Here is a 10,389-nt window from a genome sequence, read left to right as displayed (position 1 = left end):
CCTTGTTTTGTCTTGTTCACGTACATGAGCAGGTGGAGGACTCTCATGGGAAATCCTTAAGACTTCTTCAAGTCCTTACTCATGTAAGTAGATAGAATAAGATAATTCTATGAATGTCCAACAAATGCCCACAGAAGTAGGTCAATGGGACTAAACATACGTGGAGTATGAATACAACATGGTAGTGCAAACGCAGCTCCTCAGCAATGCTGAAAACAAGACAAAGAAAAGGGAAAAGAAAACATCGCAGCATAATGCAATCTAATATTAGAAATACAGTCTTTAGTTGCAGAATCCATCAAGGACCATGAGTCGTGACAGCATCAGCTATGAACACAAAAACACGGCTCTACTCCAAAAGAATCAAAACAGCAGATTAAAGGGCAAAAGAGAGCTTCTACAATTTCAAGAGACTACAACTGTTCTTTCACGCTTCAGATGACACAAAGCGGATTTACACATCTAGGGAAGATCCGACTCCAATAGGGAGGCCAAGAACCCCAGAACAGGGTTCCACTGCATGATCGCAACACACAACCTTGTGTATTCTCTGAACCCATACCCATAGCATTCCCTCTGCTTGATTTGATTAGTAAAGAACTAATGACAATTCTCCCTGCTTACCTGATATGCTCCTCTACTGCAGCCTCCTGGTATAAAAACTTGCATCACTCAAGGTAAAATCTTTATTATGGCTTGCCATATGGATAAGGATCCCTGGAATCTAGCATGCATGCACATTAGAAATCTTTTTTGGGATGATGCAAAGGGTAGCAGATAAAGAAAACATCGATGACAGGGAACAGATAGCTCAAATAAGTACCAGGAGACTCCAAATGAGTTAAAGCATATGCATCAGTTCAATGCAGAACATAGTAGACCGGATCCGATGATACAATCCACTGACACAGCAGCTTGATACCAATTAGTTAGCCGGGCAATCTTTTCTCCTCCAATGAATGAAAGCCAAGAAGAGCAACGAATCTTTCTTTCTTAAGTAAACTTGCTTCATGTATAATTATTTTCTAGATCTGAGAGGATTAGAAAGCAAAGACTGAGCGGCTCTGTCTCAAACTACGACATTCATGAGTATATTTCTTCACGTATAGACATGGTTTTGCATCAAAGCACAACTTTCTTGGGTATAATTTTTCATGTATAGACCATGCCCTTAACTCTTTTTACATGCCTATCCCTAGCTTCAATTCCAAGCTCGATCTTCCTACATACCTCTGCTGGTAATCCATCTTTTCCTGCTTTCCTAAGAGCATCAGTAACGAGCTTATATGTATAAGATCTTGGAACAGAGTCCTTAACAACCATTTCTATCAATACCTTACTACCTTCTTCCAACCGTCCTCCTTCGCATAATGCATGAACAATTGGTGTATAAGAACTGCAAGTGGGAGAGATGTTATTCTCCTCCATCTTATTCAGCATCTCCATAGCTTTATCTACTTCATTCACAGTGCTATAATATCTGATGAAGGAATTATAAGTAACCTTGTTAGGAGCACAACCATCCTGATGCATCTGTCGGAAGATCTCAAGGGCCCTATCGATTTTGCAATTCTTACAAAGGCCATCAATCAAGCAATTGTAAGTAACAACGTCCGGCATAAAACCATCGTAACACATCTCTTTAAACAACCGATTTGCTTCCTGTAATCTCTTATTAACCGCCTTCCGACAACTTGTATGCATACTGTGTTTGCAATAACAGGTGATCAGAATAGTATAGGTGAAAACATCCGGAGGGCATCTAGAGCCCGACATTTTCATCTGATAAAACAGAAATCTCGCTTTGCTGAAATTCCCCACCCTACAAAGAGCATTGATAATGGTATTGTAGGTGATCGAATCTGGTTTGCAATGGAATTGTTTCATTCGATAAAAGCAAGCCAATGCCTCCTTCACTAGACCTTCTTCACCCAGGACTTTTATGACAGAGGTCACAGTTTTTGTTGTTACAAGACCACTTTCTTTTCTTGCCATTTCATGGAGGAACCTCCATAAAGTTTTCAGTAGGATTGCCCTCGCCAGAGTCCATGCCATCTCCTGGCAAGTAAGCTGAACATGAGCAAACCCATCTTGTTTTCCAGCCCATGAATAGAATCTCAATGCTTTATCCACACCCTGTTTAACTGACAAAGGATTTCTAAGACCCCGGGATCCTCGTATAGATTGGTCTTGCTGGGCCTCTTTCCAAAGGCATCTCTCTATAATTGGGAACCTTTGTCTGGAATCCTTCTGCGTAATCTCTTTGAGAAACTTCTTTGAAGGGTTCTGAGTACTTCACAGACAATATCAATGGTCAATGTTTTGAGGCCAAGCCCATCAAGACCCACTTCTATATCGTCTGTCTGAATAATAATTTCCACGATTTTGGCAACATTGCATGAGAAAATAACGCATTCTGAAATGCGTCCGTGCGAACATAATTGGGTAACATTTGGAGCTGTTGAATTTTCCAATTCTTGGCAATTGGATATAGAAAATGTATGAAATGCAAAGAGAAACAGTCGCGTTTCTGTGAACAAATTAGGAGTGGATGTGTTTATATATTTGGATCGTGGTAGGAGCGAACGATTCAATTTGAAAGAATACAGAGGCCGGGCGCGTGTTCTCAAAATCAAATGCCAGAACATTGTAACGGTTTACCTCGCCTTCAGACTTTGCTCCTGCTATAACGCATCATTTTCTGCGGAGACATTGTAGAAGCTGGTAAAACCTTCTAACATCATGCTCAATTCCCAACTGATGCTCGAAACTCTATGCCAACGAGATTTGAACTCAGGGTTTTGCAGCTTTCCTTCAGGGTTTTGCAGCTTTCCAGCTTTCCTTCTCACTTCGCAGCTTTCCTTCTCATAGTTTTGCAGCCTTGGGAAAACCGCATTCTTCACTGTTTGTTCGTTGTTGAGCTTTCCTTCCAGCTTGTGTATCAGGCATCTTCAGCTTTTCTTCTCATTCATTTCTCACCCGCGCTCTTCGCTCTTGCTTTCCAGCTTTCCAGCTTTGCAGCTTTCCTTCAGGGTTTTGCAGCTTTCGAGCTTTCCTTCTCGGAGTTTTGCAGCTTTGGGAAAACCACATTCTTCACTGTTTGTTCGTTGTTGAGGTTCGTTTCCAACAGGGATTCTGAGACTATGCATACCTACCAAGCATTTCTTGGAGTGCAGCATACACGCGTACAGGGGACCTGGTAAATATTGTCGTCCTCACAACAAACGGAAGAAACTCTGCAGGTATTCTACCAACTACGCAGTTTCTCTTGTATCTCAGAACACGGCATTTGAGTTACTCTGGTCACGAGTTACTCTGGTCGCGGACCTTTCAAATTCGCAGCACTTGTCACATGCTTTAAAATGTTTGAAACATTTTAGGACTCTTCTTCGCGAACTTCGACGGTTTATCCGCAGCACGGTTTATGATTTTATTTTGGAGTTGTCTACGCCATGCGGGCAATTGCTGGGGAATTGTCGAAAAAAAAAACGGGTACAGTCAATTTTGAATCATAAATTCAATGTTTTGAGGGTGGAAATAGGTTCAGCGTCATGGTATCTAAAATTTTAATTTTTAACATTATAATTTGGATTTACAAAAAATTTTACTTTATTTTTTCAAATTATGGCCCATGAATTTTAGGGCAAAAAAGCAATCTTGTTAGACTACGGCTATGATTTTGGATTAAGTTTTGTATGTGTATTTTGTTTTAAAATTTGTTGAAGCATTTTCGGGCTCTTCTTAAGGGTCTTTGACAGTGCATGTGAATCACAGTTATTCTTTTGTCTTTAATGTTCCGATTGTTCTCATAGCAAAGTCTCTTCGCTCCCATTTTAGATCCTCAGGTTTCTTCATGTTTGGAGTGTGGTAGGGGAATTTGGGTTTAAGGTTTTACAAGTGGTCTTATTCCAAAATGGAAAACAATGGCAAGGAAATCTCAGATTTTGTGGAAACAAATCACTTAGATCAACTGAAAATTGCTTCAGCGAATAAAACAAGGAAATGGATTTGGGTAAATGTAAAACAATATCGGGGCATTTTAAAGCACAAACTTGCTCGCTTTAATAGGGACAAAGAAGAAGAAAACAATCCCCGAAACAAACAAACAAAAAGTCAACCATTTACAATCCCACATCTACACCTCTTACTTGGTCATCAGATCTCTATGTCCTAGACATGATAAAAGCCAAGGCAAGGCTGGAAATTTTGGAAGCCAAAGAACGGAAAAGGGACCACAAAATTTCAGAGATTACACTTGCAAATTGATCTTTAATGGAAGGTAATAGGATTCTAAAAGAGCATGTAGCAATACTGCAAGAGGCTTTAGAGACAGGAAAACAAGAATGAGAAAACATGAAGACAACATGGCAAACCATGAAAGAATCAATGACAGCAAACAAGGAAGTGATAATCTCTAAAGCAACTCAGGTGGATACATAAATATCTCAGCAGATAGTCATTTCCGAAAAAGAAAAGACAAAAGAGATCAAGAGGACATAGGGAAACAAACTTTATTATAAGAGGAATAAGATACTATGGAAAGAATGAAAGCACTCTCAAATTGACAAGAGACTTTTTGAAAAAGAAAAAATATTGGAGAGGGCAAATTTCTCAAGCAAGAAGGGTGGGAAAAATATGTGAAGAGAGGCCTCGACCCATAAAAGTCATCATAGCAAGTGTGCAAGACAAACACTATCTCTTAAGCAAAAATAAACTCTTGAAAGAGGCTCACACTTCTTTTTAGATGAAGATCTAACTAGCAAACAACAAGAGGAGAGAAGAAGTAGAGAAAATTAGAGCAACAAGAAACGAAGGGAAAAGAGCATGGTTGTACAATGGTAAAACAATTATTGCAATGTTTGGGCCTCATGACAAAGCAGGGCAACAATTTGACAGTAAAGAAAAAACAGTTAATTCTATAATAGGGAGGAAAACAATAGGATCAACATGGATGAAAAGGGGTGAAGACTCAAATTTGAGTCTTGTGTGCCAAGTTGCGTAGCAATCAAATCCTACCCAGGTCTACCTAAGTCTAGTTTGTTGGAACTGTAGAGGTTACCCTTGGAGGAGGGGACCTGGGATAGGGCCTATTGCAGAAGGTAGAGACATAATTTGTCTCATAGAAACTCATGAACATGATGGTTGTAAAACTCCTATGTTTGATGGTTATTTGAAATTCGCAGTTTGGAACGAGGCACCAAAAAATGGCAAAAGGTATGGAGGAATACTGGTTTTAGTGAAAGAAAAAGGTCATCACATACAATTTGTGAAAGAAGATACAAATAAACAATATCTATGGTTCAAAATAACATAAAATAAGAATCACATAAGAATTGCAGCAAGCTAATTTTTCACTTGAAGTCTCAAAAACTTACAAAAATAAGGGGTAGATAGCAAAGACCCATATGCAGCTTTAAAGCAAGATATTGTTGTATATTCTCAATGGGGAGAAGTTATTTTAGTGGGAGATTTCAATGCTAGAACAACAAATCAACAAGCTAGTATGTTCTGATGCAAAGAGGATCACAATCTTATTTGGCTCATTGAAGAGGAGAATCCCCAATGGTTGAGATGTTCAGAAGATGACAAAGGTAGCAATCATTTTGGAGAGGAGTTGCTCACGTTGTGTGGTGCTTTCAACTTAATTATTTGCAATGGTCTAGATAAATGGAAAAGGTCTAGGAAGTTCACTTGCAACACATACAATGGGGCAAGTGTTGTTGACTACGTTATTTGTTCACAAAGCTTGATAGAAAGGATAGATGAAGTTAAGATTGGAGAGCATATGTGGGACTTAAAATCAGACCATAACCCAATTTATATAAAGCTATCTTGGTTAGAAGAAAGACAACATAGGAGGAAAACCCAATGTTCTCGGCAATCGATATCAAGGGGCAAAATTCTTCTAACACAAGAAAATTGCATTATCTTCAAAACAATGTTGGAGAGATCAATTCAGAAGGGGAAGAGTGGTTCCCAAAGCCTCAATAGTCATGAGTTAACAAATATAATTTAGAGTGCACTTGAGAAGTGCAAAAGAGCAAAAAATAGGAAATCTGAATCAAATTGTTTTCTTGTAAATGCTTGGTTTGATGAGGAATGCAAAATGGCAAGGAAAACCTTGAAAAAGGCAGACAATGAGAAGATGAATGTAAAGCTATATAAGCAGGTTTAAAAGGACAAAAAAGATGAGTTCATGCAAATAAGGCAAGAAGAGTTAATATATCTAGGCAAGAATAACCCAAAGCTTTTTGGCACAAACTTCAGTGAAGGAAGAAGCAAATTGAAAATAATATTACAGCCAATCAATGGTTTGACTATGCAAGACAACTCTATGAGAAAGAATCAGAGGAGGAGCCTCCTCCGAGGATCAACACAACTACAAAGCTTTTCACATTACAGGAAGTAGAGACGGGAATTAAGAAGTTGAAAATACGAAAGGCAAAGGACTTGGTTGAACTTCAAGCAGAATATCTAAAGTGGGGAATGAACATTCTTACACCGCACATCATGGAAATATTCAACAACGTCATTCGGCAAGGATTCCCAAGAGATTGGACAACTAGTTTAGCAATAACCTTTTTAAAAGTGGTGACATTAATAATCCTTCCAACTATAGAACCATTATAATCAATCCTTTGTTTGGAAAGCTTTTCAGCGACATGGTAGAAAATAGAATCCGTAAATGGGCGGAAGTCAAAGAAAAGAGGGCAAAAGGGCAAGTAGGTTTTAGGCCAAAACATTCTACAGTAGATCATGGTATCACGTTGAGACACATTATTGAAAAGGTTTGGGAGGGCAAAGAAGAACTATTTCGATGCTTTGTTGACTTCAAAAAGGCATTTGACAGGGTCCCTAGAGATAAGTTGTGGAGCAGAATGGAAAAACTTGAAATTCCTTTGGATTATAGAGTTGTTGTCCATAGTATTTATGAAGAGGTAAAAGTCAAAATTAGAACTTCAGCAGGCATTTCATAAAGCTTTAGACGTGACATCATAATCAAGAAAGGTTTCCCTTTATCCCGTACTCTTTTTGGTTTATATATTGATAAATTGGAAGAGTGGCTAAATCTGCAAGGTGGGGATAGTGTTCGGTTGGGGTAGTTTGTGATAAAGCTTCTTCTATATGCTGATGACCTTGTATTGATTGCTAAATCGGCTCAAGGATTGCAAATGCATCTATATGCCCTTAAGCATTTTTGTAAAGCAGTGGGGATTCCAGTCAATAACAGCAAGACCAAAATAATGATTTTCTCAACAAAAAAAAAAGTAGAGCCAGCGTACGTTCTTCTTTGAAGGCAACATCCTTGACGAAGTTAAAGAATACAAGTACCTCGGGATTGATTTCAACAACAAACTTAATTGGGAGCACTGCAGAAAGAAGAGAGTTTTAGGAGGGTGGAAAGCAAAGTATGTTCTTCAAAACAGATGTAGAGAAGCAAAGTTATGGGATTGGAAAACAATTAAAGTGATTTTTGGGCCCCTAGTTTGTCTAGTGATATTATATGGGTGTGAATTGTGGGCTAGCAGCATCCCTATCTCAAAATGGAAGCAAATTGAGAAAATTCAAAAAATGCTTGATCATGAGCAAGATTAAAATAAAAAGTTCAGTTTCTTATGAGGTAATGTTGAGTGAAACAAGAGCAACTTCCATCGAAGCAATTGCTATGGTGTGTCTCATAAGGTATCTACAAAGAATTGAGCAAATAGGAGAAGGTAGATGGCCTAAAGTTATCTTCAATTAAGGAATGAGTGAAAGAAAGAAATCATGGATGAGACAAGACAACAAATGGATACAAAAATGGAATATTTACCTCAATGGATGTCCCACAAATAGCAAGGATTTAAAGAGTTTTGTTATGGAGAAGTTTTGTAAGCGTATATGGGGAAAGAGTTGGGTAGAAAGAAGAAGTACTATGTTCAAGAATTCAACCCCACTTGTGATCTCCAACAAAAAAGAGTACATTGGAGCTAGCATTCCATGGAGAGCAAAGATTCTTATTGCTCAATTAAGAACTAACTCGCATCAACTATAGTGCGAAACAGGTCAGTGGAAAAGACCTAAAGAAGCTTGGGAAGAACAGGTGTGTACTTTTTTCACTTCTGGGGCAGTGGAATCGGAAAAACATTTCATTTTGGAATGTGATGCTTTCAAAGACATCAAAGACAGTTACAATAGTATATTAACATCGGTTCCTTGGCATTGTCTTTTTAGTGAGGGCACTGTTAGAAGGTTGGGTCAGCTCATCATTAATTTGAATAATAAGATGATTGAATTGCAAAAGGAAAAAAGCAGGGAAGCTAGTGGTCCCATAGACTATATCTAGTCTCATGGATGTTAAAATTTCATTTTTATTTTTATTTTATTTATTTAATTTATTTTTTATCATTTGCCCTCATGAAGGGAAGGAAGGTCCATTCAAAACTTGCATAAGATGTACACCTAAAAATCCATTGTTGTAGTGGATTAAAAGTACTATAAAAATAAGCTCGAGGTGTGAATAAGACAGTGCGAGAGATTGCAGATTTTATGAAGCTATGGGCAAAATATACCTATCCTGTTGAGAACAATGAAAGTGTACCTACTCGCATATGCCTGAACTTGGAAAAGGGAACACCGAAGGTAATCCAAGTTAATAAAGAGCAAGCACATTGCATTTGTTTAAATGAAAAACCTACCTACTAGCATACCCTGAAATTGGCCAAGAGAACATCGAACGTAGTCGATGTTTTTAAAGAGCAAGCACATTGCATTTGTTTAACTTATATTACTTGTTTGTCTTCTCTGTGTATAACTTGCATTTCATAACGATATAATTGTATTTGTGAATTGGTATTTTAATAATATACCATTAGTCCTTACAAGGAGATTCTATAGGATTGGAGAGGAAATTGAGAATGCACTTACAGTTGGAGTGGTTGGAGATTTTGGTATAGTTACAATTAATTAAATGTTTTTTGGTAAATTAATAGTTTCTATTATCACAAAAAAACATAATTACATTGTTGTAATAATTGTCTATATAAGGACTTTGACGGACCATGGATTTGACATACTCGAAGGAGGAGAGTAACATATATTTGACAAACCCAATAGAATCATCCAACTCGAGGATGGTCTTCAAAGCGACTCTTCTTTCCTCTTTTTATCACAACCTTGGTCCAACCTACAGAAGGCTAATCAACTAAAGTAATTTGTAGATTATTATTGGGGTCTGAAGGAGATTCCTTGTTGGTATCAGAAGATGTTGATTCATGTGAACGCTTCAAAATGCCCAAAGAGATATCTTGACTAACCAACTGCCTGTTTGCAAGGGTTATTGAGATCCCTGTCGAGACTCCATAAGTCTGATGAGGAGCAACAATTTGATCCTGATTCCCCATAATCATATCATCATCAACACCATCCTCCTCTTGATCTAAAATGGAAGAAGTCTCGCCCTCCATAGGGGGCGGGTTACAAGGTTTCCAACTTTTAGATTTTGAAGATCTAAAGTGTTGTTTCTTGATGGAATTTTACGAAGGGCAAGAATTTTGTAAATGAATAGCTTGAAGGCAAATGCATCACCAAAATGAAGTATTCTTGTAATCCAAAAGTTGGATCAAACGATAATCACCGATTTTTTAATTTATTTGATCTGACAACCCTTTGCTAATGTCAATTTCCACACATATTCTTTTGTAGGTGTACAGGCCACACTTCCCTCGAGAGGGATCTGTGGTAAGATAATGACCTAAGTAATTTCTTATTCCCTGAAAAATTGAAAAGTGTCAAAGAAGGGTGAGCAAATTTGGAAGTCGAACCCAAATTGGCAGTTTGGTAATGGTTGTTGTAGAGGGATTGAAATCTAGAAACCAGGGGTATATGAACAAACTAGTTTTACCCCAAAACCAAGGCCCACTAGTCAAGGAATTTTGGTAGTCTTTCATTTCACAAAGCAACACTATAAAAAAAACCTTTAGAGAAGAAGATGACCTTGCACTTCTTAGTCCATGCCATGTGAATCCACTTATATAGATCCTCTTAACATGGTCATAAGCCATTGAAGCGGAAAATGAGGCCTAATTCAGTGTAGAGTTGAAGGTAGTCCTCCAGATCTGGGTGTGAAATTTCAACAGAGGGCACCTTCTCAACTTTATCCACCCAGAACGCCCTAGGAGTTGCTTGGAGCTTCTGAGAGCAAGGTCCTGTTTTGAGGGCCTCCTTAAAGCACAAAGGCTTTGAAGCTGAAGAATCCCCACCCCCTCGAGCATTCCCAAACAAGCATGTTGATATAGAGATAGTGGCATCCCTCTTAATTTGATAGTCTATGATTCCTTTTTCCATCTTTAGTTGCCTCCCTTCGTAGAGGAGCCTCGTCTCACCCACGGGGATACTTGTTTGTCGTTG

General features: G+C 38.3%; 1 pseudogene; it reads right to left on the bottom strand.

Annotated features, from left to right (window-relative positions):
- Positions 1 to 638: 638 nt before the first annotated feature.
- LOC149194824 (pentatricopeptide repeat-containing protein At1g77405-like) lies at positions 639 to 3,423 on the bottom strand (annotated as a pseudogene).
- Positions 3,424 to 10,389: the final 6,966 nt, after the last annotated feature.

This window comes from Pinus tabuliformis, chromosome 2_2, assembly GCF_031772625.1.
Source record: "Pinus tabuliformis cultivar Carrire ecotype Pingquan chromosome 2_2, CPIR1, whole genome shotgun sequence".
Taxonomy (NCBI): domain Eukaryota; kingdom Viridiplantae; phylum Streptophyta; class Pinopsida; order Pinales; family Pinaceae; genus Pinus; species Pinus tabuliformis.
This window is presented reverse-complemented; position numbering and strand designations above follow the sequence as displayed.